At 41.8% G+C, this 12,518-nt stretch overlaps 1 long non-coding RNA gene across 1 annotated transcript in view; it reads left to right on the forward strand.

The window, feature by feature from the left end:
* The first annotated feature begins 1,065 nt into the window (after positions 1-1,065).
* The window catches only part of LOC310676357, a 30,446-nt gene continuing 18,993 nt past the window's right edge, over positions 1,066-12,518 (forward strand). Inside the window, exons 1-2 of the long non-coding RNA XR_014510487.1 lie at positions 1,066-1,188; positions 5,087-5,166. This is a non-coding gene — a long non-coding RNA (uncharacterized lncRNA). The remainder of the gene's footprint in view (positions 1,189-5,086; positions 5,167-12,518) is intronic.

Below are 12,518 nucleotides of genomic sequence, written 5' to 3' on the forward strand. Positions count from 1 at the left end.
TTCCATTCTGCACTGCTTTTCAGCCCCATTGCCCAAATATTTTTTCTCCTAGCCAGACACATTATTGCTAATGAGCCAGTCTTAGTAATAAACAACCCTGAGAAATATAATGTGTCCATCTGTGTCTGTTTCAGTGTGTGGTTTGCAATTGTGCACTAAATTAACTTTTTGCTTCTCAGCATCAAAAGGCTCTCTGCCTACCACATACTTTTGATGTGAATATAGACTTATGTGAATGTGGCTGCCATTCTGCCTAGTTTAGCTTTTGGTTTCCAGAGCTGCTGTGTGGCGCTTTGGTCTAAACCACTGAGCCTCTTGGGCTTGTTGATCAGAAGGTTGGCGGTTCGAATCCCCGCAATGGAGTGAGCTCCTGTTGCTCTGTCCCAGCTTCTGCCAACCTAGCAGTTTGAAAGCATACCAGTGCAAGTAGATAAATAGGTACCGCTGTGGCAGGAAGATAAACAGCATTTCCATGCTCTCTGACTTCCGTCACGGTGTTCTGTTGCATCAGAAGCGGTTTAGTCATGCTGGCCACAAGACCCGGAAAGCTGTCTGTGGACAAATGCCAGCTCCCCCTGCCTGAAAGTGAGATAAGCATCACAACCACATAGTCACCTTTGACTGGATTTAACCATCCAGGGATCCTTTACCTTTAACTTTTACTATTTTCAGGTGGGATTCAATGAGGGCACATTCAGGTCACACAACTAAAGCTGATTTGGAACTCTTGTGCAACAAAACTGGCTACCCCCCACCTGCAAATTGGACTGTCTGTGAAAAGGACAGTGATGGGGAAACACTGGAAAGTGTGATACAACCTTTGCTTGATCCAACACTGAATAATCAAGGCAAGTCAGGAGGAATGATCAATAAACTGGTTGTAATTAGGCCGCTTCCAGGTAACCTAACTAGATAATCTCCTGTGAGAAATTTAAGAGTCGCACATGTCAAAGGTTATCTGAATTTTCCATAATCAAATCTTTGTCCGGTCAATACATTTCTGCCCCTTTAAATAAAAACCAAGTAGAACTCTGAGAAAGAAAAAACTTCTGAGGCAGTTAAGGAGGGGTTTTGGGTGGCAAAATTCTTTTTAAAGGCTTCTGTTAAACCACAGGAGTAGTTCTGTAAGAAAAGAGAAATTAATTTGTTCATATCATCCTTGACTCAAGTGTAACACATATACAGAAGGTAATACCCATTTCTAATTATTCAACAATAAGTTCAGGAATGAAGGATTTGTGTAGTGTAAATTCCTACCTTAAAACAGCTCGGAGACTGACTTAAGAGAGAAACTGAAGAAGCCTGGTTGTCATGCAGGAAATTTAAATTTTTACATGAAAAATGAATGTGTATTTAGATGTCTATTGATATGTTAATGCTCTTGACAGCCCTTCAGTCTCTTAATTGGAGATTATGAAGACTTGCTGCAAATGCATATTTACAACCACGATAGTGTTTTATTCAAGGATCAGGTTAATTTTAGAGTATGTTTTTCACTTTGAATAATCCTTGCTCCTTTACAGATTTTTCTTTTTAAATAAAAATCTTTTCCTCTTCAGAGACCAAAGCAAAATTCCCAGGCAAGTAGAATCCTATTTATATTGTGGGATATTTATTCTTCCAAGGGATGTTAGTGATGTTAGAAGAGGGGCAGTGCAACCGGTTTGGGGACAGATCATGCTCCTTCTGGGATAGTTTGTCTACCTTTGGTCCCCATCCTGCACTCAGCTTTCATCTGTGGGCCCCTAGAAGCTGTCATACCCCAGGAAACGGATTTGACTGGCCAGCTAAACCAGGTGAGGGTAGCCAATGGGCCTTAAACCCTCAGTGGGTTAGGGACTTGTCTATCCCCTGCAAAGGCAGACTTTGGTGGATTGAGTTCATAAGACCAATGGTCTTGGAGGTGGTTTCTGCACATGCTGTTGAGGGAAATGAGAAGTAGATGGGGCTTGTTAACCTGGGAGGGTAGCCCTTATGGCTATAGTAATTTGTGATACCATGATGAAATCTAGCTGTCTGCAAACAAATGCCAGCTCCCTTGGCCTGAAAGCAGAGATGAGGATCACACCCCATAGTTGAATTTGAGCTCACTCTGTCACAAGGATTCAAACCACTGACCTTCCGATTGGCAAGCGCCACCCGTGTCCTGTTGCTCTGTCCCAGCTCCTGCCAACCTAGCAGTTCGAAAGCACGCCAGTGCAAGTAGATAAATAGGTACTGCTGTGGAGGGAAGGTAAACGGTGTTTCTTTGTGCTCTGGTTTCCTTCACAGTGTTCTGTTGTGCCAGAAGCTGTTTAGTCATGCTGGCCACATGACCCGGAAAGCTGGCTGTGGACAAATTCTGGCTCCCTTGCCTGAAAGTGAGATAAGTGCTGCAACCCCAAAGTCACCTTTGACTGGACTTAACCGTCCAGGGGTCCTTTACCTTACCTTTTACCTTACTCATTTGTGAGCAAGGCATCAGGAGTAAACCCTAAGGAATAATCCATATCTGCTGTCTTGTGGAATGTCTTGAGGAGAAGAAAAGGCCAATGAATAAATCCTAATAATAATAATAATAATAATAATAATTTATTTATACTCCGCCCATCTGGCTGAGACTGGATAAAATTGTGGAGAATAATACCTTTTACTAGCTGTTTGTCATGAAAATGTAATGGGTCGTTCATGTCTAGGGATAGTATGCCTCCTCGGGTCAATTTTTATGGATTCAAAATGGTGGAAAAGACAGTGACAGCCATGCCCTTTTGGTGGGATTTCAGAAGGCCCCTGTCTTGCTACTTTGGCAAAGAAGATGCTCTGCTACATGTAATCTTGGTGAGATCCACTAGGGCTTTTTCGGCCTTTTGCAGGTTCATTTGCAGATTGTTTCTTGGTGCGCAACAACTCTTTTATAAAGGGCAGTTTGTTTACAATTTTCAGGCATGAAAGATGGAAATTGTCTAGGGATTTTTTTTAAATGACTGAAATTGCATTTACAGTATAGATAAACAATACCTGAAGGAACAGATAAATATCATTTTTTCGGAAGAATATAGGAAAACTCAAACTATTGCTTGTGACCAATCATCTGTGTAGGCCTAGGAGACAAAATAAGTGATATTACTGTAAAGAGCACGTCACATATGAACCCATCTTGACTGTACCAATATCTTTAAAGGTAAAGACAATCAAGTAAAGAAAATCCTCCTATGTATTAAGACATTCTGTGACACAAAGTTGAGTTCTACCACGGAGATGCAGCCTTGAGGATAGCAGCACACTTAAGTACAAAACATGCCTTGGGTATATGAATTACTCAGAAATGGAAAGCTCAAATATTACTTCAGAGTAGTGACTGGGTAAATGTACCTTGGGGAATTATGCCTGTTGCCAACATAACCTAGAAGAAGATTCAGGAGAGAGATAAAAGGCGGAAAGGTCATATTTATTAAACATAACAAACAGAAGATCTGCAAAACAATAGTCAAATGATATAGGTGTGGACCGTTCAGATTGAATTAATGTGTATGAGGGATGCATCCCTCCACTCTCCTGGTCATATAAACAGTTGCATCCCATGGCTCCCCAGCCAAGGATTGGGTCAATGTTCTCCCTCCATGCTAAGTTCTCCAGCTACCATGTCTTACAATCAAGGGTGGTGGCATTGTAGTCTCGTAATCTGGGGAACTGGGTTCGATTCCCCGCTCCTCCACATGCAGCTGCTGGGTGACCTTGGGCCAGTCACACTTCTTTGAAGTCTCTCAGCCCCACTCACCTCACAGAGTGTTTGTTGTGGGGAAGGAAGGGAAAGGAGATTGTTAGCAGCTTTGAGACTCCTGAAGGGGAGTGAATGGCGGGATATCAAATCCAAACTCTTCTTCTTCTTCATTGTAGTCACATGATGACATCACACAGCAAAGATTTATAGAAACCAATGAGTAGGGGGAATATTTTTCTCCAAACCAATTCTTGATGTGTTTAGAATATAGCATTTTTCCCCTTAGAGGAAAAACTCCAATTTTTCTTCGATGAAAATTGGGACATCCCATTCTATAATGATATTTTTACTATTTATACCTTACAAATCTTACTGGGTTGCTCCAGCCACTCTGGGCAGCTGCCAACTTATATAAAAACATAATAAAACATTAAAAAACTTCCCTATACAGAATTGCCTTCAGACGGCTTGGGGGGGGGGGTCGGATAACTCCATACCCTCCAACATTTCTCCAATGAAAATAGGGACATCCTAAGGAAAAGCGGGGCATTCCAGAATCAAATCTGAAACTGGGACAGCTTCTTTAAATCAGGGATGTCCCTGGAAAATAGGGGCACTTGGAGGGTCTGAAAGCAGCTTCACTATAAACTAGAAGCCAGAAGAGAAAAAATGATTTCATTCATTGATTCTGTTACAAAATAAGTCTGTCTTTCTTTCTTTCTTTCTTTCTTTCTTTCTTTCTTTATCACTACCCGAAGGAGTCTCAAAGCGGCTAACATTCTCCTTTCCCTTCCTCCCCCACAACAAACACTCTGTGAGGTGAGTGAGGCTTAGAGACTTCAGAGAAGTGTGACTGGCCCAAGGTCACCCAGCAGCTGCATGTGGAGGAGCGGAGATGCAAACCCGGTTCCCCAGATTACAAGACTACCGCTGTTAACCACTACACCACGCCGGCTCTCATTTAGAACAGGCTTCCTCAACCTTGGCCCTCCAGATATTTTGAGACTACAATTCCCATCATCCCTGACCACTGGTCCTGCTAGCTAGGGATCATGGGAGTTGTAGGCCAAAAACATATGGAGGGCCGAGGTTGAAGAAGCCTGATTTAGAAGAATGCATGCATGCACCCCAATTCATTCTCCAGCCTTTCATTGGGAATGAAATGGATTTAGCTATGAATAAATGTATACTGATTCTAAATTCAGTTTGAAAGCAAATGTAGGCAGACTGTGTCTGCTTCCTGTATATGACTCAGATGCCTCCCTTTTATTGTATTTATTTTCCAGTAAACTTTCAGGGAAGGCAATGCGATATATATGTCTCCTTTCTTTCTAATTGTATACTGGCTAGAGACGACACAGGTATTTTTTTTCTATGTGTGCCTAGAATTTCCAGAGAAAAGAAGTCTCAACTCGGATGTCGCTGAAGCTCATCACAAGAGTCACTGGAACTGATTCTAGTCTCAGGTAAATGACTGCAAACCCAAAGTCGTGGGGGGGGGGAGGAGAAAGAGACACACACAGAGCAGCTTAAATGGATTATTACAGTGCAATCCTGTTCATGTCTACTAAGAACTAAATGCCATAGAAATCAATGGTGCTTATTCTCAAAAACACATTTTATTTATTAAATTTATACGCTACCCTTCAACTGAAGATTGCAGGGTACTTTACGATATAAACACACAAAAATACATACCATAATAACGAACAAAAAGTACCGCTCCCCAATTTAAAGGGCCTGGGGAAAGTGGGACCTAAAGATATGTAAGGAAGGCACCAGGTGAGCAATATGCTCCAGCATTTCACTGATGAAAATAGGGACGTCCTTTAAAAAATAAAAAGATTTGTGCATCTGCTCTAATCTTGCTCCTTTCGAAAATTTATTTATTGCTGTGTATTTCTTTTCTTTTTTTAAATGTACCAAAGAATAAAATAAATGAGGGATTAAGAGGTTTTCTCAGGATGGTGGAGAGTATGTGTGTCGCATTGGTGAAGCGGTGGCGGCACTTGCCCGTCTCCTGATGTTATATGTTCTGGTGGGAGGGACACAAAAAATGGGAGGGGGATGTTGAGGAGGGTCAGTTGGGGCGGGGGAGTGAGACATGTCCCTATTTTCATCTGAGGAATGTTGCAGGGTATGAATTCAGGGAAGATAAAGTTTTCAATTGGGATACTGCCAGGGAGACAAAGTCCATCATGACTCCACATCGTGTCCGGACGTCCATTGATTTCCCGTAGACACGCAGTATCAGCAATTAGCGACACGAGCTCCAGAAATAGCTTGTCACATTCCAGAGCCGTGCACGCTCTATCAGCAGATAATGCACAGCGAAAGATGCACTCAGGAGAGCATTATTTACAAGTTTAATTCTGCGTTGATCAGAACAAAGAAAAACATGACTGCCTGCTTCAGTGTTTTGGCAGAGAGAGAGAGGAAAGCAAAGGCACAACAGAGACATCCTGTGAAACAGGAAATACGCAGACTCTGTGACTCACAAAGCCTGCTCCCTTTTAAGGTGGAACGGAAATATCCTAACATGTTCTACATCCACTGTTTGAGGCAGTAGTGTCAGGCTTCAGGGGAATCAGATCCCTCTCCTGGTGATAATCAGATCAAACAAATGGAGCATTCTTACCAGTTAGTTTCTTTAATAATCACAACAAGAGACAAAGGAATGCATATCTCTCTGGAAATGTTCACCCGCTCCGTCCCCATTAATCTGTTAGAATTCCTGCTCCATGACTGCAGTCATGGGATTGTTGTCTTTCACATGATGGTGTATGTTTTGACTCCACAGAGTGGGAAGTCACAGAGACAGGATGTTTGTGTTACTGTGTTCCGTGAAGTGGGACTATTGTCCTTTGTTTTTTTATCTTTGCTGCCTGATGCTAGAGAGAGAGGGAGCCATGTTGCAGTGCTCCGTGTGTTTATATGTAAAGAAAGTAGATTAGCCAAAATGCTGAGTTGCTGAGGTCTGTTACGCAAGCTGCAAAGACTCTGCAGATCCCTAAGTGTGCCTGTTGGCATTGGTCACTGTCATGTTTGGGCTGAAGAAAGCTTTTGAAGCTCCCGGACAATTGACCAGGAAGGAGAGAACATACCAGTTGGGCATTTGCCTCTGTCAAGGTCCTACCTGAGTGTAGGACAAGCTCCTAACATAATCTACGTCACTGCTACGTTGGGTAATCTGAGCTTGTTGCCATTGTGCTTTCTGTTCTATCACTTTCCAAGCCCCTCTAGTCGTAGGTGGGGGGGGGGGCAGGAATGCTGTCCAAGGACACTGAATCTGCCAGTTGTCTCTCTCCTGGTGTTTCCTCTTCTAGCTGTTCCTCACCCAGTATTTCCCAGCTTTTCCCCTCTGGACTATGCCCCTCTGCAAACCACTGTTCTAAATCAATACTGTCCTCCTGCCCTTGGAAAGGTTCAGAAAAAGGGGGGCGGCTCCCATCATTCCTCCAATAGTCCAGCTCCTGACAGGTAAACTCACTGGGAATCTTAGGTGAAGAAAGTTCAGGCTTTCAGGTTTTCAGGCTTCCCACGCGCATTGGTGGACCAAACACTGTGCGAGCAGAGTGTTGACTTAGATGGACCTTTGGCCTCCTCCAACAGGGTTTTTCTTATGCTTTTACCTCCATCTTAAAGTATCAAAATACACCTTTAAATATGCATTTTGAGAAAAGATGCACATTTTTTAAAAACAAATCTCGAAAAATATTTTAAGGTTTTTCAAAGGATTATTAGAAAAATGGAACCAGATGGAGTTGTGGGTAATAATATGTGAAAGTTGCAAGGACCAGAAATAGGTAAGTCATCCAAGCTTAATTTTAATCCTTTGTATCCTAATATAAGACACAGGGTTGTAGTCAGTTCGCTTTTACACAGAGTATACCCATTGAAATCAATGGGCCCAAGTTGGTCATGACTACTCTGAGTAAATGTGGATTGAAAACAACTCATGTTTTATATTTATATTCTCTCACACAAATATATATAATTCCATGGCATAGCATATCCATTTGGAAAAAGCATTTATTTGGAATAAATCAGTCATGTTGACCTAGATGGGTCAGTGTTGGGAATCAGAAGCACAAGGGACCCAGCTAGTCAGAATACATTTTAAATAAATTACATTAAGATGAAAACCATTTTCCCCGATTATAGTTATTCCCTCCTTATTCTTATGCAGATTCAAATCCACATTTGCAAGCTCCTAATATGTGAAGTGTCTACTCACAAGACAGGGCCAAATCCCCAAGGCAGCAATAAAGCATTTGTTCGGAATTTTAAACAGCTGCCCAAAATATGAATAGAAGTATTCTTCGGTGAAAGTATGCAGCGAAAGTTCCAAAGATTCTGTTAAATAGAATTCAACATGTTTCAGGTTCCTGCAACACTTCAGCACAAATTGATATAATTGTAACCGCTGAAGGATACCTGTCTTCTAAGATCTTCAAACGTTCTTCAGCAAATGATCTCTTTGGGATTCTGTAATGATCTTATATTAAACCTTGATGGAATCAGTCAAAACATTATGGGATTCCTATTCTAAAACGCCTTCCTAATTTGTTTTTCAAGCACTAATAAAATGCTCTTTTATTCTCTTGGCATTTATTCACAGTATTTTGGAATGATAAATTACATGACAACATAAGGCCATTTGCAGTTTTCTCTTTTGCAATTTGTGCATTTTTTCACCTTTGTGAAATAAAATTATATATATATAAAAAATAGATAAGTGGGCCAAAACAACATCTGAACTATCATGCTGTTATATTGTACTTCCTAACTGCTCTTTTGTTCATCAAAAGGAACCTATAATCATAACATCAAAAAGGTTCATTCTTGTCCAGGCTTTGATCCTGGTTAATGTGAAATATTTTCTGGCCAGTCCTAATAAAGACTGGGTTTTTTTTTGTTGTTTTTTTTTTAAATGATTACGGCTGTAATTCTGCATTGACAGTGCATTTATGATCTGTGTGAAAAATTTAAGTCCATGTTTTACGTTTCTATATAGTATGTCTTTGTAAAAACAAAAAACCAAGCAGAATATATATATATATATATATATATATATATATATGCAGGTTTTGGTGTCCTCGGGTGTCTTCCCGTGTAAAAGTTGGGGTGTCTAGGCGACGTTTCGACGAGGTCTCACTCGTCATCTTCAGGCTGGTGCTTTCGGCTTCTTGTTACTGGAACAGAGCAGGATCTCAGTGTTTGAGTTCCTATAAATACTGTTGAGGAGGTGTGGTGTATAGCCTCCAATGTTCTGGGCAGAGAGGAGGTTCCCAGGCTAGTGTGCCTTTTCTTCTTTTGTTCCTTAATTACTTGAGGGATATCTTGAGTGATTTCTTGAGTGATTTCCTGAATCCCACTTAGGTGGGTCATTAGGTGTGGATTAGTTGCTAAATTACAGACACCATCCAGTAGCCAAACCAGGGTGGCACCTCCGGATGCTGCACCCCCCTGCAATCCCTACACAGATCTGGCTGGCACAGGCCACAAAACCACAGCTCGCCCCTATACACGAAGCCAAGCCAGAGCACAACCAAGTGCAGTACAGCCATCTTCTCAGAAAAACTCTTCACAAAGTTCAAGAGTTCAAGACACGAAGGCTTTAGCAACTAATCCACACCTAATGACCCACCTAAGTGGGATTCAGGAAATCACTCAAGAAATCACTCAAGATATCCCTCAAGTAATTAAGGAACAAAAGAAGAAAAGGCACACTAGCCTGGGAACCTCCTCTCTGCCCAGAACATTGGAGGCTATACACCACACCTCCTCAACAGTATTTATAGGAACTCAAACACTGAGATCCTGCTCTGTTCCAGTAACAAGAAGCCGAAAGCACCAGCCTGAAGATGACGAGTGAGACCTCGTCGAAACGTCGCCTAGACACCCCAACTTTTACACGGGAAGACACCCGAGGACACCAAAACCTGCATTCCTGTACCCGTGAAAATCTACGAAAGCATATATATATATATATATACACACACACACACACTGATAAAAGAATAACAATAGAAAATAATTGTTTCAGCATAATGATGCTGATCTGTTTTTCTTCGCTTGAAAATATTATTTTCTTCACTAATAACAGCCAAATACAAGCCATGCTTACTTGAAAGCCAGTGCCATTGTGGTGTGCTGGATGGCTGTCTGAGTAAATTACATGTACATTGAATTACAGTCCAGTTCTATTCAGGTTTAGAAATGACATCTGACTGATTTCAGTGCAGCTCACTTCTCCAAGTAGGTTGATATAGAATTGTAGCCTTAATCCCATTCACTCCAATCTTGTGATTTCTGAAGAGACTGGGGAATTCTAGTGGAGATTCTGCTGTGGGTGCCTGCTAATTCAGTATTGTGTATGGATAAATTCCATTGACATGAATGAGGGCTCCAGTATTCACAGAAGCCAAGCATCAGAGGGACATGGGATTGATGATTATGGCCATCAATTAACTTTAATGGTATCAATTATGCATCATCGAAGGTGACTGCAGTGACAATCTAAAACTTGTTGATTTAGATTCCTTGCTCAGCTAGCCACTAAACTTATAGATTAGCCTAGATTAACCATTCTACCACTCATTGTACTTGTTGTACTCAACCCTTGGCATGTCCGGTTGGGCAGAGATTGCAGATAATGCTGAGTTAAATGGACCAATCACCTGACTTGGTCTAAGACAGCTTCCTGTCTCCTGGTTATAAAACACAACTGCTGTTTTCAAGAGACATGAGAGCAATAGCAAACTCTTGGTGGCAATAGAAAGTCTAGCTGTTTTAAGCAGGGATACATACATATCAGGTTCTCACATGGAGCAAATTTAATCTGTATACTGCCAGTTTTTTTCATGTCAATCTCTGGCTTAAGGCTATGACTTCAGGGGTGGCAGCAGAGTGCAACTACCTTATCTAGTACAAGATCTGAATTTCTCCCATCTGACTGCACCCCCCCCCCCAAAAGCAACAATTTTGCTTATAATAAAATGAAAACATGTCACACTATAAGCTCTGGTGTATAAGCATTGTGATAAATAGTTTCTGAACTGGGGGCCAGAATTCCATGCACATCATTTGCAGCCATCATTTGCAAAGGGTTCATTGCAAAATTTGAGACAATAGAGTCCAAAAGTATTGGAGCTACCAGTTAAGAAGGACAAAAGAAAATCTTTCTTTTTCCTAATACAAGGTGGGAGGAGAGAGAGAGAGAGAGAGAGAGAGAGAGAGAGAGAGAGAGAGAGAGCACAGATTCAGGAATGATGAGCTAAATGAGTGCCTGGCCTGACAGATGAGGTGGAAGTGAATTACAGCTGAGATCATTATGTTTCCAGTGTTTCTGAATCTAAATCAGATCTGCAAGTTGATCTTCATGCAGAAAGGGACAACTTTATTTCACAGCTGCAGCTTCTTCTTTGGCGATCACTCGTAGCCGAGTAAGATTGTCTTCCATATACACGGTTTTAACAATGACAAGACAGGGTTGAGCATATTCTTAGATTGAAGATATTTCAAGGTTTGTATTTGCAACATTCATCCAAATGAAAATATAAAGTCTATCTTTAAATCACCCAAAGTTTGGAGGGGCACTTTAAGAATGAGTTAAGGGGTAGCAGGCCAATGACTTACCTGTGACACAATCACCTTCCTCTCCACACTCATCTTCAGTACTGTATTGGCAACATTTGACTAGGAAAGAGCTTTGGGATCCTGAAGGATCTATATATATATATATATGTAAACTGATATATAGATATATGTATACTGGTAAAATTTATTACCTGCTCTTCAACCCATGGTCTCAGGGCAGGTTACAACAATTAAAGCACAATATTAAAAGCAGTTTAAAGGAACTTAAAATCACAGAAGGTGGGTCCCAACGAAAAACATCTCAAGTGTCCAAAGCCAGGATAAAGAGGTGTGTCTTCAGCATTCATCAAAAGCTGTATAATGAAGGTTCCAGACATACATCTGTGGGAAGGGAGTTCCACAACTTAGGGGCTGCCCCAGAGAATGCTCTCTCCAAGGCCGCAGCCTCCTGAGAGTGGTGGAACAACCAAGAGGGCCACTTTTGCCAATCTTAGCAACTGTAGGGAAGGTGGTGCTCTTTCAAGTATTTGAGGGCTGATTTATTTAGGGCCTTCAACACTCATGTAAGCAGAAACAAGCTGGCAGCCATTGCAGCTGTTTTAAAATGGGTTATATGAAATGTAAATGCAACTCCAGCCTATAGTCAATTAGCCTTTGGGATGAATTGAAATGCCCAAGTCATCTTCAAGGGCAGCTCCATGTAAAGCACATTGTAATAATGCAATCTGGAAGCTACCAGAGCATGGAGTACAGTGGCCCAATCATGTCTGCCGAAAAGAGGGCATAGCTGGCAAACTATCAAAAACTGAAGATGGCACTCCTAGCTACCAAGGTCACCTGACAGTGTTGAATCCAGCAGCACCTCCAAGCAGTGGACCTGCTCCTTCTAGGGGAATGCAATCCTGCCCAGGGCAGGCCATCTCTCCGCCTCCCAGCCAGGAGCACCTAGGCCCCATAACACCTCAGGATTTAGCTTCAGTTGATTGGCCCACATCCAACCCATCACTTCCTCTAAGAACTGGTCTGCTTCTTTTAATTTACTTGGAACTGAGAAACAGAGCTGGGTGTCAACACGTTGGCTAGATGAGGACCAACCCAAGACATTCTGCTGCCTGAGGCATACAAGTTTGTACACACACACAGCTCTGCCCATATCCCTGATTAGCCTCCTGCATCTGTTGTTTAATAGTAGGACTGGCCCCAACTAGGACGTAAA

The sequence above is a fragment of the Podarcis tiliguerta genome (genome assembly GCF_965153285.1).
Source record: "Podarcis tiliguerta genome assembly, chromosome: 4".
Lineage (NCBI taxonomy): Eukaryota > Metazoa > Chordata > Lepidosauria > Squamata > Lacertidae > Podarcis > Podarcis tiliguerta.